The following is a 19,661-nucleotide window of genomic DNA, read 5'->3' as shown; positions in this document are numbered from 1 at the left end:
CTTGTGGTAGTTTGAATGAAACTGGCCCCAAAAGCTCATAGGGAGTAGCAGTATTAGGAGATGTGGCTTTGTTGGAGTAGGTGTGGCCTTGGAGGAAGTGTGTCAACTGTGGGAGCAGGCTTTGAGTCTTCTTTGCTCAAGCTACATTCGGTGTTAACATTCAGATTCTTTCCTGTTACCTGAAGATATAGATGTTGATCTCTCTGCTGCTTCTCCAGCAACATGTCTGCCTGCATGATGCCATGATGACTGATCCTCTGAAACTGTAAGCCACCCAATTAAATGTTTTCCTTTAAAAGAGTTGCTGTGGTCATGGTGTCTCTTCACAGCAATACAAACCCTAACTAAGCCACTCCTCCTGCACCCCAACTGCACTGATGACTAAAGCCATCTAGGGGGAAAGGCTCAGGGTAGAGGTACATCTGGAGGCCAGTCATCCTCTGGAGACAGTCTAATCAGACCAAAGACTGCCTAATGGTCAGCTTCAGAGTTTCCACAGAAGAGAAGCTCTCAGAGAACCATCTCTGCAAAGATACAGCCAACACAGAACTCCAGTGGCATGGTCCCAGAGTGTAATGCCACATGTGTGAGGGCTGTTTGGTAGCTGTAGATTCTGGTTAGGCCAAATTCAGCCAATTTAAACTGTCCCAGTACTTTTCACTACAACATTCTTTGGGTTCAGGCCTCAGTGAATGATGCAATTCATGTGAAGGAAATGCACATCGAATCCTTGATGATCTCAAGTGATAGGGTGCCTAGTCCAGATATGTTCCTTAGGTCTTAGTCTATATGCTCAAACACTGAGATCACCTCGATCTCTCAGTCAGATCAGGAGTGGCACAGACCTCCATCAGCTGGACAATATTGAAGTACTCAAAAATTTTCAGGCTCCTCAGTAAAGCTACCTATTGAACTGTGCTGATGGGAAAGCCTTTTCCAGTCTTCCACTGAGAAATGTCACAATCATGAGGGCCACAAAGTAGCTACTCTAGGGTCTAGAGAATCATAATTTTTGTATCCTGTCCCATAAGAACCTATAACAACCTCAACTACTGGCTCATATTAATAGGTAGTTGGTTTGGGATTGGGGAATGCTTTTGCTACTGGCCAAGAGATTTGGGTTAGAGGGCAACCCCTGGCTTTGTCCTGCTATGGGAGAGATCATAGACACAGGCTACTAGTACAGCCCTTTCACCTGGACTCTCACCAGTCACAAAAGAAGTAGGCAAACTTAGAGGGGATGTTTTTAATTTAACTTTTGTTTTAACATTCTGGAATCCAGTTAAGTGCTTTGTGCATGACAGGCAAGTGTGCCCCACCACTGAGAAAAATTTCACTTGTTTGTACATGTGTGTTTCTATATAGGCACATCTGTGTCATCTGTGTGCCATGACCACTTGAAGGAGTCTTTTGGGGGTTGAGGTCAGGGGGTCAGGCTTGGTTAATGTGTGTGTGTCTTTACTCAGTGAATCATCTTCGCTTTGCAAAATGTAATATTTACTTCTACTCCTCTCTTGTCCTAATGAACCTACTTCCAGTGTCTCTCCCAGAGCCAAATTAAAACCCACACAAGAAACAGTCTCAAAGCCAGACTGTACTGTGTGGAGACATAGTTGTAACCCAACCCCTCATCTCTACCATAATCTGTCCCTCAGAAGGCCAAGTCATCATTGTTTATTAGTGCACTGCCCACACATTTAATCTACCCACAAAGTACTTCATCTTCAAAACCAACCCCTATCTAAATACTCCTAGAAGTCATGCCCAAACTTACCTGTACTGTTGTGTATTCCATATAACCGTGGCTTTCAATTGTGGTCTCAAGATCAGCAGTGTTTTGGTGTTGTTTTTGTTTGCTATGCTTGTTTTTGAGACAGGGTTTCCCTTCATAGCTCAGGCTGGCCTTGAACCCTTGCCTCAGCCTCTTTGAGTGCTAAGATTATAGGTGTGTACCACCAGGCCTGAGCAGCAATCTATTTAATTGGCTCTGATACATGCCCTGGCTCGAGATACACTGTACTGGGAAGTTACTTCCCTCCTTCCTCACCCTGACTGCCCAAATACCCACCACTTGCCATCTTCATACAATCACTGTTACTGGAAGATTTGACAAAACCTAGTGCTTCCTAGTGCTAGAACTTTCTCACACCACCTCCTTTGTTCTCTCTTCTTCGTCCCTCCTCTTCTTCCTTCTATGACACAGTTTTAATTTAGACCAATAAGGATTTCTCACTTAGACTGTCAAGGTGGCTTCCCAGCCAGTATCTCTTGAATCCTGCCTTCCTGTCTATTCCTGTCTATCAGCTGTGAGGATTATCTGCCTAAAATGCAAATTGAGTTCCTCTTGTGCTTCTCTGAGTCCCTGCCACATTGCTGTGACAGCTAATTTTGTGCCTCTCAAGCAATAAGCTAGTGCAGAGCTACCTTTTGAGGTATCGTCAAACCTTCAAGGGTGGCAGCTCAGAGCAATTCTGGTTGTCTCATGTAGAGAGCAAGGAGAGCTGGCCTTTTTCTGGATCTGTTAAGAGCCTAGCTTCTAACCCCTTCCAGCTACCATTCCTAGCTTAAAGTTTATGGGACCCTAAACTCTTAGAGATCTATTGTTCTGGTCTGAGAGTTATATTTTCTCCAAATTGATAGCTTGAAATCCAATTCACTGTGAGATTATTTAGAGATGGGAAGTTAAGGTCCTCACACATAGGATTAGTCCTCTAACAGGGGAGGCCTGTGGGTGTCTCTGCCTGGTGCTGTTACATAAAAAAAGATGGCCCTCTATTAATCAGGAATGGGCCTTCAGCAGCCACCGAATCTGCTGGCAGCTTGATGTTGGACAGCCCAGTCTCCAAAACTGTGAGAAATACATTTGTTTACAAGATACCTAAAAGAGCCAAGGCAGAACCACAGTGGTCAAGGTCTCCTCTCAGGGGTCAGATCACCTACTTGTCTGGGGCTATCTTAGTTACTTTTCTATTGCTGTGATAAAATACCATGACCGAGGCCATTTATAAAAGAGCACATTTAATCTGGGGCTTACAGTTTTAGAGGGTTATGGCCTCCGGAGCATGGAGCAGGTACACAGCTAATCAGGAGTGGTGTGGGCTCTTGAACTTCAAAGCTTACCCCCTCTAACACACACCTACTCTAACAGTTCTAACAACTGGTGACTAAGCTTTTAAATATGGGAGCCTACAGGATCTATTCTCACTCAAACCACCATGGGATGTCCTGGCTCTGCAGAGATGCCAGTGAATCTGGCATCTTTGTGTTTTGGGTTTCAGCCTTAGAAGGACAGTTATACCTGCCCCATAAGGAAACTCAGGGGATGTTTCTGTTCTCATTTCTCTGTGCCTCCTGTGGAAAATACAGCATGGCAGCTATTATAATGACAGAACACTTGCAGCAGTCAGAAAGCCATTCTGGCCTAGAGCCCTCTTGAGTCATGGGACAAGAGCACACAGGCTTTAGGGCCTGAGTGTGGAGCTCAGTGCTGTAAATAGCAGCCACCTTTGGCCGCACAGCAGCATGTCCACTCTCCAACAAAGAACAGGCAGGGCGCAGACGAGAGAGGAATGGGAATAGGAGGGTGCTGGTTTGAGTCAGGAGTGGGAGAACAAAACTGGGGTGAAAGCAGTGTGGAGTGGCTTGGCAGCTGGAGGGAAAGAACCAACATATTATAAGTGGCTCCTTCCAAACTAGGACTGTACCCTGTCTCCATGACAGAAATAGCCTTGAGGGTAGCTGTCCGAAGCTATGACAATGGAGGTTCACAGTAGCTGACCGACATAAGCCAAGGGGACCCAATTATCATACATCTGAAATTCAAAATTTAGATTCCACCAGTGAGAGTACACCATCAATCATGTTCAAGTCAACTGTAGTTGCCTTAGCGGAATCACATACTTGTATTACAAATTAGTTTACGTGAGCTATGTAAAGTATTTCAGTAGTGCTTAAAACCTTCCCAGTCCTGCAGGAGCAGATATGTATATGTATATGTATATGTTCTTTTTTTTTTTTTTAGTAAGTCAATGGTTGGTTTATTTATAGGATCTCACTGCATAGACCAGGGTGACTTCAAACTCTTTATTCTCCTGCCTCAGCTTTCCACGTGCTGGGAATAACGTCATGAGCCACCACACTCAGCAAAATGAGAGACTTTAAAATGGAAGTAGAACAAAATCAAGTCAAGACCCGAGACTCCCACACTTTTAGTTTTACAAACTAGACCCGGGCATTATGTCCCCAAAATAGATAGGTTCAAGTCTTAGCTCCCAGGAACTAAGATTATGGTCATATTTGGAAATCAACTTGTTAAAGGTATAATTGGTTAAGGTGAAGTCATGCTGGCATAGGGTGGGCCTTAACCTAGTGTGGTTTCTGTTCTTGCAAGAAAAGAGACTCAGAGTGACACACCCAAAAGCCAAGGGACACCACAGATTGCCAGCAAATCTCAGAAGCTAGAAGCAAGAAAAGGAAGGGAGCCTGGCCTTACCAACTCCCTCATTTTAGTTTTTATTTTCCAGAACTGAAGTAATACATTTCTGTGCAGTCAATCCACTCTGAGGCAGTTTGCTGCAGCACTTCAAGGAACTGAATATCCAGGTGACTTTTCAATTCTGCCCAGCCTTTACTAGTAGTCCAGGTATCTGTTCGAAGAGGCTCCCTGCCTTGACTGCATCGGTCTCCACTAGGCTGTGTGCAGGACTGAAGCTATCCATCCATAGCTCAGCATGTAGAGCTTGTTCTTCAGTGTAGGCCTGAGCAAGGGACAGATCCCTAAGAATGTTAGGGATTCACCCTGTCTACTCCTGACCTTTAGCCCTTTATACTGAACTATTTCCTCACTAAGTAGGTATGTGAAATGTGCAATGGAAGAGAGCAGGGCAGCATCAAATGGACCTGGAGGGTGTTGTGGAACCTGAGACAGTTGGCAACACTGCTCTGACCCCAATGATACCTGTTGACCTCTGGGAAGACTTCAGCTGCACACTTGACCTTTGTCACTGTTGTTATTGTTTAGCTGTGGGTGGGGTATTGGACATCAGGCCTTAAACATGCTAGGCAAACATACTACCAGCTATATCCAGCCCTGTTTTTACTTTTTAGATGAAGTTATCTTATTTTTTAAAAGCGTGTGTATGCCTATGAACACCTGATTTTTAACAAAACAACTAAAAGTATACAATGGGAGGAGGAAAGCATCTTCTACAAATGGTGCTGGCACAACTGGATGATGGTGTGTAGAAGACTGCAGATAGATCCAAGTCTATCGCCATGCACAAAACTCAAGTCCAAATGGATCAAAGACCTCAACATCAATCCAGCCAAATTGAAACTCTTAGAAGAGAAAGTGGGAGGTACCCTTGAATAAATTGGTACAGGAGACTGAACATAACTCCAGTAGCATAGACACTGACGTCAACAATTAATAAATGGGACCTCTTCAAACTTAGAAGCTTCTGTAAGGTAAAGAACACAGCTGACAAGACCAAATGGCAGCCCACAGACTGGAAAAAGATCTTCACCAATCCTACATCTGACAGAGGGCTGATCTCCAAAATATACAAAGAACTCAAGAAACTAGTCACCAAAACACGAAATAACCCTATTAAAAATGGGGTACAGAACTGAAGAAAGAATTCTCAATAGAGGAAATCAAAAAGCCTGAAAGACACTTAAGTGCTCAACATCTTTAGCTATCAGGGAAATGCAAATCAAAACTCTTGAGATACCATTTTACTCCTGCCAGAATGGCTAAAATTAGAAACACCAATGACAACTTATGCTGGAGAGGATGTGGAGAAAGGGGAACACTTCTACACTGCTGGTGGAAGTGCAAACTTGTACAGCCATTTTGGAGATCAGTATGGCAGCTCCTTAGGAAAATGGGAATCAGTCTACCACAGGACCTGGCAATCCCCCTCTTAGGCATCTACCCAAATTATCCACATTCATGCAACAAAGACATCTGTTCAACTATGTTTGTAGCAGCATTATTTTTAATAGCAAGAACTTGGAATCAGCTTAGATTCCCCTCAACTGAAGAATTGATAAAGAAGATGTGGCACATATACACAATGGAATACTACTCAGTGGAAAAAAACAATGGCATCTTGAAATTCCCAGGCAAATGGATGGAACTTGAAGAAACCACCCTGAATGAGGTAACCCAGTGATAAAAAAAAAGAGGAACATGGTATGTACTCACTCATATATGGATTTTATACATAGAGCAAAAGAACACCAACCTATAATTCACAGCACCAAAGAAACTAGGATACAAGGAGGAATCTAAGAGATTCATACAAGGTCCCTCACAGAAGGGGAAAGTAACACAATCTCCTGAGCATATTGGGAGTGAGAGGTGGCAGTGAGTAGAGAGGGAGCTAGGAGAAAGAGAAAGGGAGGAGAGGGAAAAAGTACATGAGTCTAGGAAGATTGAGTCGGGAAGAATACACTGGAGGGGGGGGGAGAGGGGGAGAGAGAGAGAGATACCATAATAGAGGGAGCCATTATAGGTTTGAAGAGAAAATGAACCTAGAGAAATGTCCAGAGACCTACAAGACTGAGCCCAACTAACAATTTGAGCAACAGTGGAAAGGCTACCATAAATGCCCTTCCCTGATAATGACATTGATGACTAACTTATCCACCATCATAGAGTCCTCATCTAGTAGCTGATGAAAACAGAAGCTGACACCCACAGCTAAACACTCAGCCAAACTAGAATCCAGATGCAGAGAGGGAGGACAAGACCAGGCTACAGAAACCCACAGAGTCAGGTGACCTAATGGACTAATGGACTCCCAGACTGATATCTGGGAAACCAGCATTGAACCAACGCAGGCCCCCTGGACATGGGTCTCAGTTAGAAGGCCTGGGCAGTCTAAGCTACCTCTGACAGTGGAACCAGGATGTATCCCTGGTGCACAAAAAGACTTTGGGAGCACATTCCCCATGGAGGATACACCTTTAAACCTAGAGACAGGAGGGAGGGCCTAGTCCCTACTCCAAATGACTTGTCAGATTTTGTTGACCTCTGCTGAAGGCATCACTCTCTCTGTGGAGTGGAGGGGTAATGGGATGGAAGGGTGTGGGGGGTGTGCATGGGATGGAGGGAGAGGGAGAGAGGGAGTGAGGAGGGAGTGAGAAGGAACTGGAATCAATATGTAAAGTAAGAAAAATAAATTTTAAAAAGTGTGTGTGTGTGTGTGTGTGTGTGTGTGTGCGCGTGCGCTCGTGCCCTGGCATGTGCAAGTGAATGTAGGTGCCCATAGAGGTCAGACATTGGATGCTGGCATTACAGGCAGTTGAGAGCAGGGAACCAAACTGGTCTTTGGAAGAACAGTGTCTGCTCTTTTCAGCCTGTTTTTACCTTTTATTTTGATACAGGTATTAAGCTATCCTTGAATTATTCATGTAGTTCAGATTAGTTTTGAACTTTCAAGTCTCCTGCCTCAGGCTCCTTGGATTATGTGTCTCTGTCAATGGCTCAGTTTCTTTGATGACTTTTTGAAAAGACAAGTTATAGGCTTTCTTCCACGCTTTCCCTACAAAACTCATCCTTGTATTAAAAATGAGAGCCACCCTAGCCCTAGTGGAGAGGGACCCTGAACTGGCCTTCCCTATAATCAGTCTGGTGACTACCCTAATTGTCATTATAGAGCCTTTGTCCAGTAACTGATGGAAGTAGATGCAGGGATCCATAGCCACTCACTGAGCTGAACTCCCGGAATCCAGGTGAACAGAGATTTGAGGGATTATATGCGCAATTGCTCATATACTTGGGGGGGGGAGTCAAAATCATGACAGGGAATCCCACAGAGAGCTGACCTGAGCTTGTGGGAGCTCAGAGACTCTGGACTAACACCTAGGGAGGCTGTACAGAGCTGACCTAGACCCTCTGTATCTGGGTGACAGTTGTATGGTTTGGTCTTTTGTGGGGTCCCTAGCAGTGGGGCCGGGAGCTGTCCCTGAGGCATTAGCTGGCCCTTAGGAACCTATTTCCTATGGTGAAATGCCTTGTTCAGCCTTGATGCAGTGGGGAGGAGCTTGGTCCTGCCTGAGCTTGATGTGCCATCCTTTGTTGACTCCCATGGGAGGCCTTGTCCCATCTAAATGGAGATGGAGGGGGGTGGTGGGAAGAGTAGAAGGGAGGCAGAGCAGGAGGAAATGGGAGGAGGAGGGAGGGGAAACTGTGGTTGGTATGTAAAATAAATAAAAAATGAGAGTCCCTTCAATGTTATAATCACATTTGAATTTATGGGAGCTATAGTTTATCCTCCTCCAAACACTATACAGATACATGTGCACTCACGTGCACGTGCATACGCGCACACACACACACGTATGGTAGGTGTGATGTTGACAGCCTTTACATTTACTCTAATGCACTTTTGCTACATATGCAGCCTTTTGACTAAAAATAGTCATGTTATCATTAAACATGCCAGTTCCTGGAAAGGGAATGAATATAACAAAAGAAGAAAGGCTGGTAAGTCAAAAAGCAGGCCATGAAAGTCTATGTCTTCTTTTATGACATGTAAAAGTTTTCAGACTGTGTAACCTTAAAGGTATCCAGTTTATGCCTCTCTAGAAGCTGTTCTCTTCTAATTAGTTTTTAAATCCAAATTAAGTTATTTCTAACAGAACAATAGTGACTTGTACTTGGAGCCATCCAGTCAGCCCCAGTTGTGAGAGGGCATCAAATGGAAAGACAGTGACTATGCACTCACCACGTTTACCACTTTGGGCTGAGAAAAAGATTCTGAAAATTAGGTTCTCAGGACAGCTAGCATGAATGAGTCACCAGAAGAAAAGAGTGGCCTGATACAAAGGACACCCCTCGTGCCCAGTGGTCAGAAACCCTGCCTGGTGTGGATTAAACAGTATGATGCAGGAAAATCTAGCACACGTTGATGCTTCCAGTGTGCATTTGCAAGCACAAGGGTGGTCTCAGATGTGGTGCTTGGTCCCTCTTTCTTTGATCAGTCAGGACCATCCACCTACCACACATTATAGATTTAAATAGCTTGCCTGTGGTTTAAAGTGATAGCCAATTTAATAACTTTGGTTTTGATATACAGCCTGCATGAACACTTTTTTTTTTCTTAACATTTAAAGATACTCTTGTTCAGGGGTTTTATGACCCTAGTCTTTGGAGCCCTGATGATTGCAAGGAGTTCCCTTGGGATTACCCCAGTAGAATACCATTTCTTTGGAAAAAGCCAGGCAGAATCTGATGTTTTAGATAATCAAATGTATTATAGCACATGTTAAGACTCAAAACAAATGTGTTTTGTGCATTTGGGATTAGCAGATGAGTATAAATATAAGTCAAGCTAAAATACCACCTTAACAAAAGCTGCTGAGGGAGCATCCAGGGACTGGGCACTCCTGTGACTTTAGTTATACCACACTGCAGAGACTGTCTCCTGGGGTGGGGGCAAGGGAAAGCTATGTAAGAGAACTCAGAGGCCCCTAGGACTCTCCATGACCTCTAACTGCCCAATGTAAACATTAACTCCAATCATGCCAGTAGACAAATATTTAACCCCATGCACTCAGCTTGGGGCCCAGGGACTGTGTGGGAGGTATGAGATCCAAGGGTCTTGTGTAATATGGTTCCTATTACCACCAACTCTGGTAAAGTTCCTGGTGCAGACTCACCCCCACCATTGTCGGGAGACCAGCGCATCCTGGCAGTATGTTCCCTCTGTGCTGGGTAGACTGTGACTACTGAAGGCATTCACCTGCCTCCCTGAGCACCAGGGTCCCTCTGAAGACTACAGTTCCCTTTTCCTCTATTTGCTGACTGGAAAGATCCCTGTAGACATGGATGCTTTTGCATGTAATCTCAGGAAATAAAATAAAGTAGCACTTTTATTTTTTATTTTTTCCTTTCAAGACAGTGTTTCTCTGTTTAACAGCCCTAGCTGTTCTGGAACTGGCTCTGTAGAGCATGCTGGTCTCAAACTCACAAAGATCCACCTGCCTCTGCCTCCCAAGTACTAAGATTAATTGTTATCCTTAACACATATGCAAATGTGCAGGCACACACAACCAGGAGATAGTATCAATGCAAGCCAGCCCTGTAGTAAATACTGTGGGCATCTCAGCAAGCAGGTCACTATGTACAAACCAAAGTGGTGTTACAGAAAATATTTTTAGAATGCCAACTGTGTGCTAGGAACAGTGCTAAAGGCATGGAGATGACTAAGCAGAGTGACTTCCTGCCCTTCCAAGCTTACATTCTAGCAAGGAGGACATTCAGCATTTTAAGAGGAGTGACAAACTATCTACAGCCCGGTGGGAAGAAGCTGTAGCACTGTTAGATAAAGGAAGAGGGTGAGCACATGTCGAGGGAGACCATCCTAGGCAGAGGAATCGGAAGTAGGCATGTGCTTGACTTACCAAAACAAGGAAAAGAAAAGACACAGGAAATGGGGGCTGGTGGGGGGGGGTGGAAAGGAAGGGAGAGAAAGAGAGAAAACAGAAGAATTCCAGGAGGGTCAGGCTGCCTTGGGGAGGTTTTGAGTCAGGGAGTGTTGGAGCAGGGTGGTCTATATGGACACGCTCTGGAAGAAGAATTCCCTTGGAAGTCTGGGCCATGTCTGCTGTAGAATTTTCCAGGGTGACCAACAATCCACTATAACCTCATAGTATCCGTTCAGATCCAAGCCTCAGATAGCATGTAACTAGGAAGAGAGCTTCCCTCAGCCACTGTTCCATGTGGCCCACTGTCTGGGAATGTCCCTCCTTTCTAGGCATCTAGGGGAGGAGAGATTGGCCAGTCAGTGCCAGAGCTCACACTTTGTACAAGTTCAGGTGCAGGAAAAGCTTAGCTCCCAGATGGTCCCAGGTCAGGAACACCTTTATGCTGCTGACATTTGCATTTGCCCTTTGCTTTGGAGTCATCGCTCCAGCCCTGCTTGTCTTTTATCAAAATACCAGTTCTGTTACTTGCTTTTCCACACTGCCACTTCCCACCTCCCCTCCTGGAAGAGCACCTGTTCACTGATGTCAGCCCTCACTGCCTAAGCCACACCAGCACACAGGGGAATTTGTTAAGTAATGACTTTACTTTCTAATACTGTGTTGAGAGAGTGACTTTGGGGTGGGGATAACTGATGATAGTTTCTTATAATAATTACTCCGCTTTGCAAATATTTTGAAGTTATGAGACAAATCCCAGGTATTGGCATTGGTTCTCTCTCCATCTTACCTCCAGGGGAAGTAAAAGAGGGGGGGCAGAGGGCTGTCCTCCTACTCTGTGAGTGAGAGAAATGAAGTGTTCCTTTCCATTCTTCCTCTGTCACCAACTCGACATGGTCTCCAGGGGACCTGCTATGCCCATCTGCTTCTCGCCCCATCCAAAGGGAGAACAGGACAGAGAATTGATTTTCCTGCTACCCACAGACTATCCTAATATTTAATTCTGAGAACTAGATTAAGGTTCACACTTCCAGTGGATTCTGTTTTTCCCCATCAGCCCAGCTCCTACCCTTCAGGTTCATCTTCCCAGTGACTGTGTCCCAATGCCCTTGACTGGCTTGTTGGGAACTCTGGGCTGTGGGCTTGCTCTCCAGCTGGCCTGGATGCTCTTCCGCCCAGACTCACTGCCCTTTGTCTGTCCTGCCTGTCCTGGAGCTTTGTTCCAACCACACCGATTTACCATGCCATCTGTTGTCCTGCTTGGGCTCTCACCGATTATGACCTTTAGGCCATGTATTTATATCTTGGTTTATGACCTGTCTCCCTCCCAGTGATACAGGCACCTGAAATGGGAACCTAACTAAGTATTGCTTCTTATGGTGACATAGTTCCTGGGATGGGAAGGATACACAATAAACTCCAATGGGTGAAAACAGGATTAAGTTTGTAGTAGTAACACAGCTACAGCTATGACTCTACACACACACACACACACACACACACACACACACACACACTTACTTATGTATGTATATGGGAATGATGTTCAAGAAGTTTGAGTGGCTTTCTCAAGGCCTCAAACTCAAGACAGAACTCAGGGCTAGAAGCCCAATGGTCCTGATACACAGGACCAATATTTACCATCAGCAATCCCATCCCCTGTTGCTTGAGATGGTGGGTCCCTCTCTTTTTCCTTTTGTTTCTACCAAAGCTGGCTAGGTGAAGAGATCTTGACCAAATTGGACAAGGACTTTGACCATCAAAGAGACAAGAACTTGAAGAACCTTGCAAGACGATCTAGCCAATCAGGAGCAATGCTGACACCAGTGCCTTTCCTCTAAATGCACTCCCCATGCAAGGCTCCAGGCCTCCCTTTGAGTGTCAGCATTACTGGGCACTGCCTCTAGCATGTGGTCATTTGTCTCCTGCAGATTCTTAAGCTGTGCCTCTTCATGTTTCATTAAAGCTGAGAGTATATGTGCTGGGCCCAGGGAGATGTGGCATCAGGCTGGAGGGTCAGGCTTCCTGAAATACTAGCTTACCTGCATGATTACCCTCCAAGGTTTCCATAGACTGGGCTGAACCTAAGGGCACCCACCTATCCTTCTGCACTAATTCACAGATGATCACCCTGGTAGCTAAAAGCTCCAGTAGAGATCACTATGGCCAAACCCGTGGCCCTCTACCCCAAGGTCATAAGACATCTAAAACCACCTTTCTCCTAAAGTCAGTGTGGCCATGTGGCTGAAGAGGCCAACTTTTACCTCTGCATCTGAAATGTACCTACTTTGATTTTTTTTTTAAATAGAGTACTGTAAACATGGAGTTTACATTTGTTTTTCACATTTTTGTCTTTGCTGTGATAGAGTTTATAAAGCAGTCTACCACAGGTAGTGTGCTTAGAGAGCTCTGTCCAAATGTTCTCAAATCCCATGCAGCTGATATTGTGAGCTTGTGGTGTTGTGTGCTCAGAATGTTAAGTGTCTCTGATCCTGCTTCCTCAAATGAAATGTGATCATTAAAACAGTGCTTCCTGTAGGACTTCCCAACAACACTTAAACATGTAACATAGCACAGCTAATATTATTGCCAAATTTCCAACACACACAGAATCCTCTAAAAAAAAACCATGCTGATGGTACTGTTATTATCATTAGCATCATCTTTATAAACTGTTTAAGAAATTACTCCCAGCAGGGGAGTATTTAGAAATGTAATGGACTCTCCATTCTGGAAAGGACCTATTTGTAGCATTTGAATAACAAAATCCCCCAACTTAATGTGTGTGCAGGCTGGAGGCATTATTTATTGTGGTGTTCATGAGAAGCAAAATGAAGAAACATTTTAGGACAGCCAACAATTCCTGCTCCTGCTCCCCCAACTGTGCTTTGGGATGGTTTCCTGAGCTTTAATGCAAACTTCTAGTACTTGTGGGGTAGGCATGAGCAGGAAGGTATAATCTGGTACATGTGGTAGAGGGAAGTTATATTCTGGTACACATGTTGTAGAAGGAAATTATATTTGTAGTAGAGGGAAGTAATATTTGCTCTCAAGATTTTTGGGTTTGTTTGCTTGTGTTTTGAGACAAGGTCTCACACTGTAATCCAGGCAAGTCTCAAACTCATGACAATTCTCCTTCCTTAGCCTCCCAAGTGCTGGGATCACAGGCATGAGCCACCACACCTGGCCTTAGGATGCTCCAGCTCCCCCTCCACCCTAAGCTCTTACAAACACGGCCTGGTATAGGTGTTCTCTGGCAGTGAATGCTAAATCAAGGCTATTTCTCTAACAATTTCCAATGTGCCAAAGTAGCACATGCATCTTACCACAGAGGGGAAGCTTGATATTTAAATGAGCCACAAGTCAGCTTTCTGTTGTAGCTGTTCCTCTAGCTTCTTATCACAGAGACCAGCATACTGTAGATGTCCCCAGTGTCATTGTATGGGGTTTATAGACTCTAGAGGTATGGGGTTTATAGACTCTAGAGGGTTATTCAAACAATGTCTCCAGGAACCCCATTCCTATTGTAATCTAGCCTTTCTTCATATAGGACAGAGATAACAGAAATATGCTACATAATTTCTTTAACATTCTCAGGGTACCCATTAACTGGTTATTAGACCACTAGCCCCTGCCATCATTTGGATCTGGGATGGCCCTAAGGCCCACATGTTACAGTTAGGCTTAGTCCCATCTGCATGGTGTGGCTAGGATGGAGCCATGTGGCCATACTTAGGAGCTCTGTTAAGATGCCCTTATTAAGCTTTCTAGAAGGGGTGACTGGGTCTTCTAGGACTCCTTATTTTCAGGCTTAGGTAATATCAGCCATTTTTAGATTAGTTCTGTTTATGTCTTCCCACTGGACCGAGGCAAGCAGAAAAACTCTCATTGCTGTCTTCCCCCAACTCTGCAGGTGGAGGTGTTAGCCTAGCTTCCTTTTTGAGATACTCATTTTGTGAGATTCTTTTTAATAATAATAATAAAACAACAACCAAAAAACACCCATAAAGGAAATGTCCTATTTTTAAATTTAAATTTGAAATAATCTTGTTTTACATATCAATCCCAGTTCCTTCTCCCTCCCCTCCTCCCTTGCCTCCCCAACCCCCTATCCCATTCATTTTCTGCTCCCCAGGGAGGGTGAGGCCTTCCATTGGGAGTCTTCAAAGTCTATTAAATCATTTGGAGCAGGGCCTAGGCCCTCCCCCATGTGTCTAGGCTGAGAGAGTATCCCTCTATGTGGAATGGGCTCCCAAAGTCCATTCATATACTAGGGATAAATACTGATCCACTGCCAGAGGTCCCATAGATTGCCCATGCCTCCTAACTGACACCTACATTCAGGGGATCTGGGTTGGTCCTATGCTGGTTTCCCAGCTGTCAGGCTGTGGTCCCTGAGCTCCCCCTTGTTCATATCAGCTGTTTCTGTGAGTTTCTCCAGCATGGTCTTGACCCCTTTGTTCATCACTCCTCCCGCTCTGCAACAAGATTCCAGGAGTGTGGCTCAGTACTCAGATGTGGGCGTCTGCTTCTGCTTCCTTCAGCTACTGGATAAAGGCTCAAGGATGGTAGATAAGGTAATCATCCAACTCCTTATCAGGGAAGGGCATTGAAGGTAGCCTTTCCAGTATTGCTTAGATTGTCAGCTGGGGTCATCCTTGTAGATCTCTGAACATTACCCTAGTGCCAGATTTCTTTTAAAACCCATAATGGCTCCCTTTATTATGGTATCCCTTTTCTTGCTCTCCTCTACTCTGCCCCCAACTAAATCTTCCTGCTCCCTCATGTCCTCCTCTCCCCTGCCTTTGAAGTTGAGGTGTATTTCTTGTATGTACCCAGAAGGATGAATTCTGTCTTTATATCCATTCTATTAGCTTGTGTCTCTTTATAGGTGAATTAAGACCATTAATATTGAGAGAGATTAATGACCATTGATAGTTAATTCTTGTTTGATTTGGATTTGTTGTTGAGGTAGTATAGTGTGTGAAATTCTCTTTTGGCTGTATAGTGGAATTATCTATTGTCTATGTTTTTGTCGGTATAGTTAACTTTTTGGGTTGGAGTTTTCCTTCCAGAACTTTCCGTAGGGCTGGATTAGCTGATATGTATTGTTTAAATCTGGTTTTGTCATGGAATATCTTGGTTTCTCCATCTACAGTGATTGAAAGCTTTGCTGTGTATAGCAGTCTGGGCTGGCATCTGTTGTCTTAGTGTTGGTCAAATATCTAGCCTTCTGGTCTTCAGAGTTTCCATGGAGAAGTCAGGTGTAATTCTGATAGGTTTTCCTTTATATGTTATTTGGCCTTTTTCCTTTGCTACTCTTAATATTCTTTCTTTATTCAGTATGTTTTGTATTTTGATTATTATGTAGCAAGGGAACTTTTTTTTGTGGTCCACTCTATTTAGTGTTTTTTAGGCTACTTGTACTTTCATTGGAATGTCATTCTTTAGGTTAAGAAAGTTTTCTTCTATGATTTTGTTGAATATGTTTTCTGTATCTTTGAGGTACACCTTCTTCTATACCTATTATTCTTAGGTTTGGTCTTTTCACAATGTCCCATATTTCCTGGATATTTTGTGTTAGAGATTTGTTGGACTTAAGATTTTCTTTGGTCAATAAATCTATTTCTCCTACTATATCTTCAATGCCTGAGATTCTCTCTTCTTTTCTTGTATACTGTTGGTTATGCTTGCATTTATAGTTTCTGATTGTTGATCTAGCTTTTCTATTTCCAGCATTCCCTCAGCCTGTGTTTCTCTCTCTCTCTCTCAGCTTTCAAACCTTGAACGGTTTGAATTGTTTCTTGCAATTTTTGTCTGTCTTTTCCTCCATTTCTTTAATTTTTTTGTTCTTTTCTTTCATTTGTTTAAGGGATTTTCTTATTACCTCGTTCAGGGTCTCTATCATCATCATAAAGTTGTTTTTAGAATCATTCTCTTCTGCTTCATCTGTGTTGGGATTTTCAGGTCTTGCTGGTGTGGAGTCCCTAGACTCTGGTAGTGTCAGTTCTATTCAGTGAGTGCAAGCAGGTTCAATACTCTGATGGCTCTCCTCTTCCAGTGGATGGAGACAGGGATTAGGACATTTGCACTGGGACAGGTTCCCCATGCACAGTCCCCAGGTCTCAGGAGGCCCTTTGCAGGGCACCAGAAGGCTGGCTAGAAAAAGGCCCAAGCTTACTTTCTCTCATTTGTGGAGGCAGGACTAGGAAACTGGCAGACTCTGGATGGGCTGGTCTGCTGGGATGGGTTCCCCCATGTACAATCCCTGGGGCCCAGGAGGCTCTGAGCAGGGCATTGGAAGGAAACGTCGTCTTTAACTCTGAGCAACAATAATCTCAGGAAGAATCAGGGTCAGGTTGCTAAGGAGGAGGAGACTGGCATAGACTACAGCTTTAACTCCCTTGGCAGTGTCTGTCCACTCTCTGTCATCTGTGCTGTCCCCACTCACATCTGAGCTGCCTCAGAAATAAGCTGGTCCCTCTTCCCTAGCCATACTCGTTTATGTCAAGCTGTCAAGAACTAACTAGCATAGCTCCTAGGAAGAGAGTTGGGAAGTTTTCCCAAGCTTCTGTGGGGTATAAATAGCCCAAGGCACTGTCAGCTCATTTTAAAGGAACAGGGACAAGATTTGGGAAGTGTAAAAATTTGTACAGATTTCACAGAAGACATTTAGAAATATTCAGAAGTCCTATTTTGTGGACAAAGCCAGTGTCTCCTGAGAATTTTTTTTTCCTGAAACAGGGTTTCTGTAGCTTTGGAGGCTGTCCTAGAACTCACTTAGTAGACCAGGGTGGCCTCAAACTCAGAGATCTACCTGCCTCTGCCTTCCGAGTACTGGGATTAAAGGCATGCACCTCCACCACCCAGCTGAACTGTTGGTCTCTTAGGTTCAAAAAAGTTCCAGAGGTTCTTAGCATCAGTAGCTTCCTCCCAGTACAAAGAAAATAAACAGCCTAGAGGTAAAATGGCCATATAAGCTCAGATGCAGACCATTACTAGAAGGTTTTTCTCCAAATACACTCCAGACTCATTGCCCCCACACCATGTCACCACTTTGGGTGACCTTTGTTTCCCTTTCTGAGGACATATTATCCCTTCATTGGGCTATTCTGTTCCCCTTTACTGGCCCCCCTCCCTGTGGTCAGCCTAAGCACGGACTCTTCAAAAGAGCAAGGCTGCACACAAAGGTATACATACCAATCACACCAGACCTCTACAGCCTTGACATATAGGTGTGGACTCTAAGTCTTGGCTCAGCCTCCCTTTTCTGCCTATCACCTGATGCCATGGCACTGGTTAAACCAACAGGCAATTTTCATTGCCATATCATATTTACACTTGAAGTTTGCCACTGTTGTTTTTCTCTTCTCAGATATGCCCATGAACTAAATAGAGACGTGACATCAAACAGTTGGGCAAACACAGCTGTCTGGAACCTGTGCACTCTGGGAAAGCAGTTTGTTCAATTCCAAGAACTCTGGGGAGCCAATTCACACTGAAATGTCATTGGCTACCAACTAACAATATCACTACCAGGCACCCGAGAAATGACAGTTGTTTGAACTCCATGAATCCTACTTTTAGTAAAGAGTTTGCTTGTTTCTCGAGATGACTACAATCATTATGGCTGTCAGCATATGCTATTTATGAGATCTTCTGGCATAGACAGATAAGGACATGGTGTGTGTGTGTGTGTGAGGAGGGGATGCATTTAGTTTCTGTTGATCCAATACAGGAAGTCTCACATGTCACATAAACTTATTCCACACCTGGCAGAGATCAGTGGCTCCTTCTGGTGGTTCTGGGGATGTAGTATTGGGCACAGCCCCTGTGCCATGTCTCCAACCTCTTCTCTCCAAAGGATCTGGTAGACCGAAAGCTCAACTGAAGAGAAACTCCCTACAGAAAATGGGCTTTGCTACTGGAGACTGTGTGGTTGAAAAACTGCTCATCATCTGAAAGACCACAAAACATTTGCAATCTGACTCTTCGCAGTGCTGTGATGGTCACTGAAAAGTGGGAGGAGCTCTTAAATTCTCTAATCCAATCTCCCTGATCCACCAAACACTCCTATGTCCTAATATCTTAGTGTCTGTCAGCAACGATCTAGAGACTGGGGCTCCTCAGTGCAGCAGATTTGTTATCAATGTGCTTTATCTGCTCTGTAATCACTAAAGAACTCTTGTGGGAAAGGAGATCAGGCTAAAGTAGGAAGACAAATGAGAAAGCGTGAAAGCGTCTTCTAGAACAAGGAGGCCCCGGGAAGCTATTGAGCAGGAGAGTCCTCTGCTTCTGTCCTGGGCAGCTCCTTAGGATCCTCCTGGGAGTTTGGTTAATCATCTTGCTATTAGGAGAGGAAGCCTGTGCTGCTAAATACAGCGCGAGAGGACACATGGTCCAAGAACGCAGCACAAGTGTAAGTGTGGTACAAAGGAGAGTCACATTCTTGGTCTCTAAGGGAACAGCCACAGCAGAAACCCTCTCTACAGAGCCTTTGCCTTTCTGACCCGTTCACCCTTCTTTCCACACAACATGGGTCCAAGTGTTTTCTATTGTAACAGGCCCCAAGACCTTGGCACAACTGATGCCTTGTTAGAGACACCATTCTGACCTTAAAGACAGCATGCGGGTTCTCACACCTGTCAAAACGGGAAACAGACTTAATCCATAAGAGACATACTCCACAGTTCACAGAGCCAGAGAAATTCCCAGATCCAGAGAAATGCCGAAATGTGCTGACCTTGCTTTTTGGCTTCTATAGTTTCACTTCTTTCTAACCAAAGTGTGTTAGTCAGAAATGTGTTTGGTTTTTTGTTTTGTGTGTGTGTGTGTGTGTGTGTGTGTGTGTGTGTGTGTGTGTGTGTGTGTGCGCGCGCGCGCCTGCACGCATAAAAGGCAAAGAATGGTGAGATTCTGGGCTGTGTGTTTTAGGTATGTTCCCCTTGTAGCTGCTGGCTGGCAACATGGACTTTCTGGAGACTAGAAAGTGTGTTCTCTGGAGGAATTATCTCAAAACATTCTGGAAGCACCAACAGATTCCCAGAGACTGACATGCTAGGTCACTAGGGGCCTGGAATCCTCTGGACAGATAGCATGGGGAATGGACACACACCCTGAGGCATCCTGAGACCCCAGGAACTTCTCTTGCCTCTACTCCTGTTGACACAGAGGATCTTGGTGCCTCCACCCTGAAAGGAGAAACTACATAAAACTGTCTGGCTGTG

General features: G+C 44.5%; 1 pseudogene; it reads right to left on the bottom strand.

The window, feature by feature from the left end:
• Positions 1-381: 381 nt before the first annotated feature.
• On the bottom strand, positions 382-1,795 carry LOC127221889 (cyclin-dependent kinase 4-like; annotated as a pseudogene).
• Positions 1,796-19,661: the final 17,866 nt, after the last annotated feature.

This window comes from Phodopus roborovskii, unplaced genomic scaffold, assembly GCF_943737965.1.
Source record: "Phodopus roborovskii unplaced genomic scaffold, PHOROB, whole genome shotgun sequence".
Taxonomy (NCBI): Eukaryota; Metazoa; Chordata; class Mammalia; order Rodentia; family Cricetidae; genus Phodopus; species Phodopus roborovskii.
The sequence above is the reverse complement of the archived record's forward strand: the minus strand, read 5'-3'. Positions and strand labels throughout refer to the sequence as shown.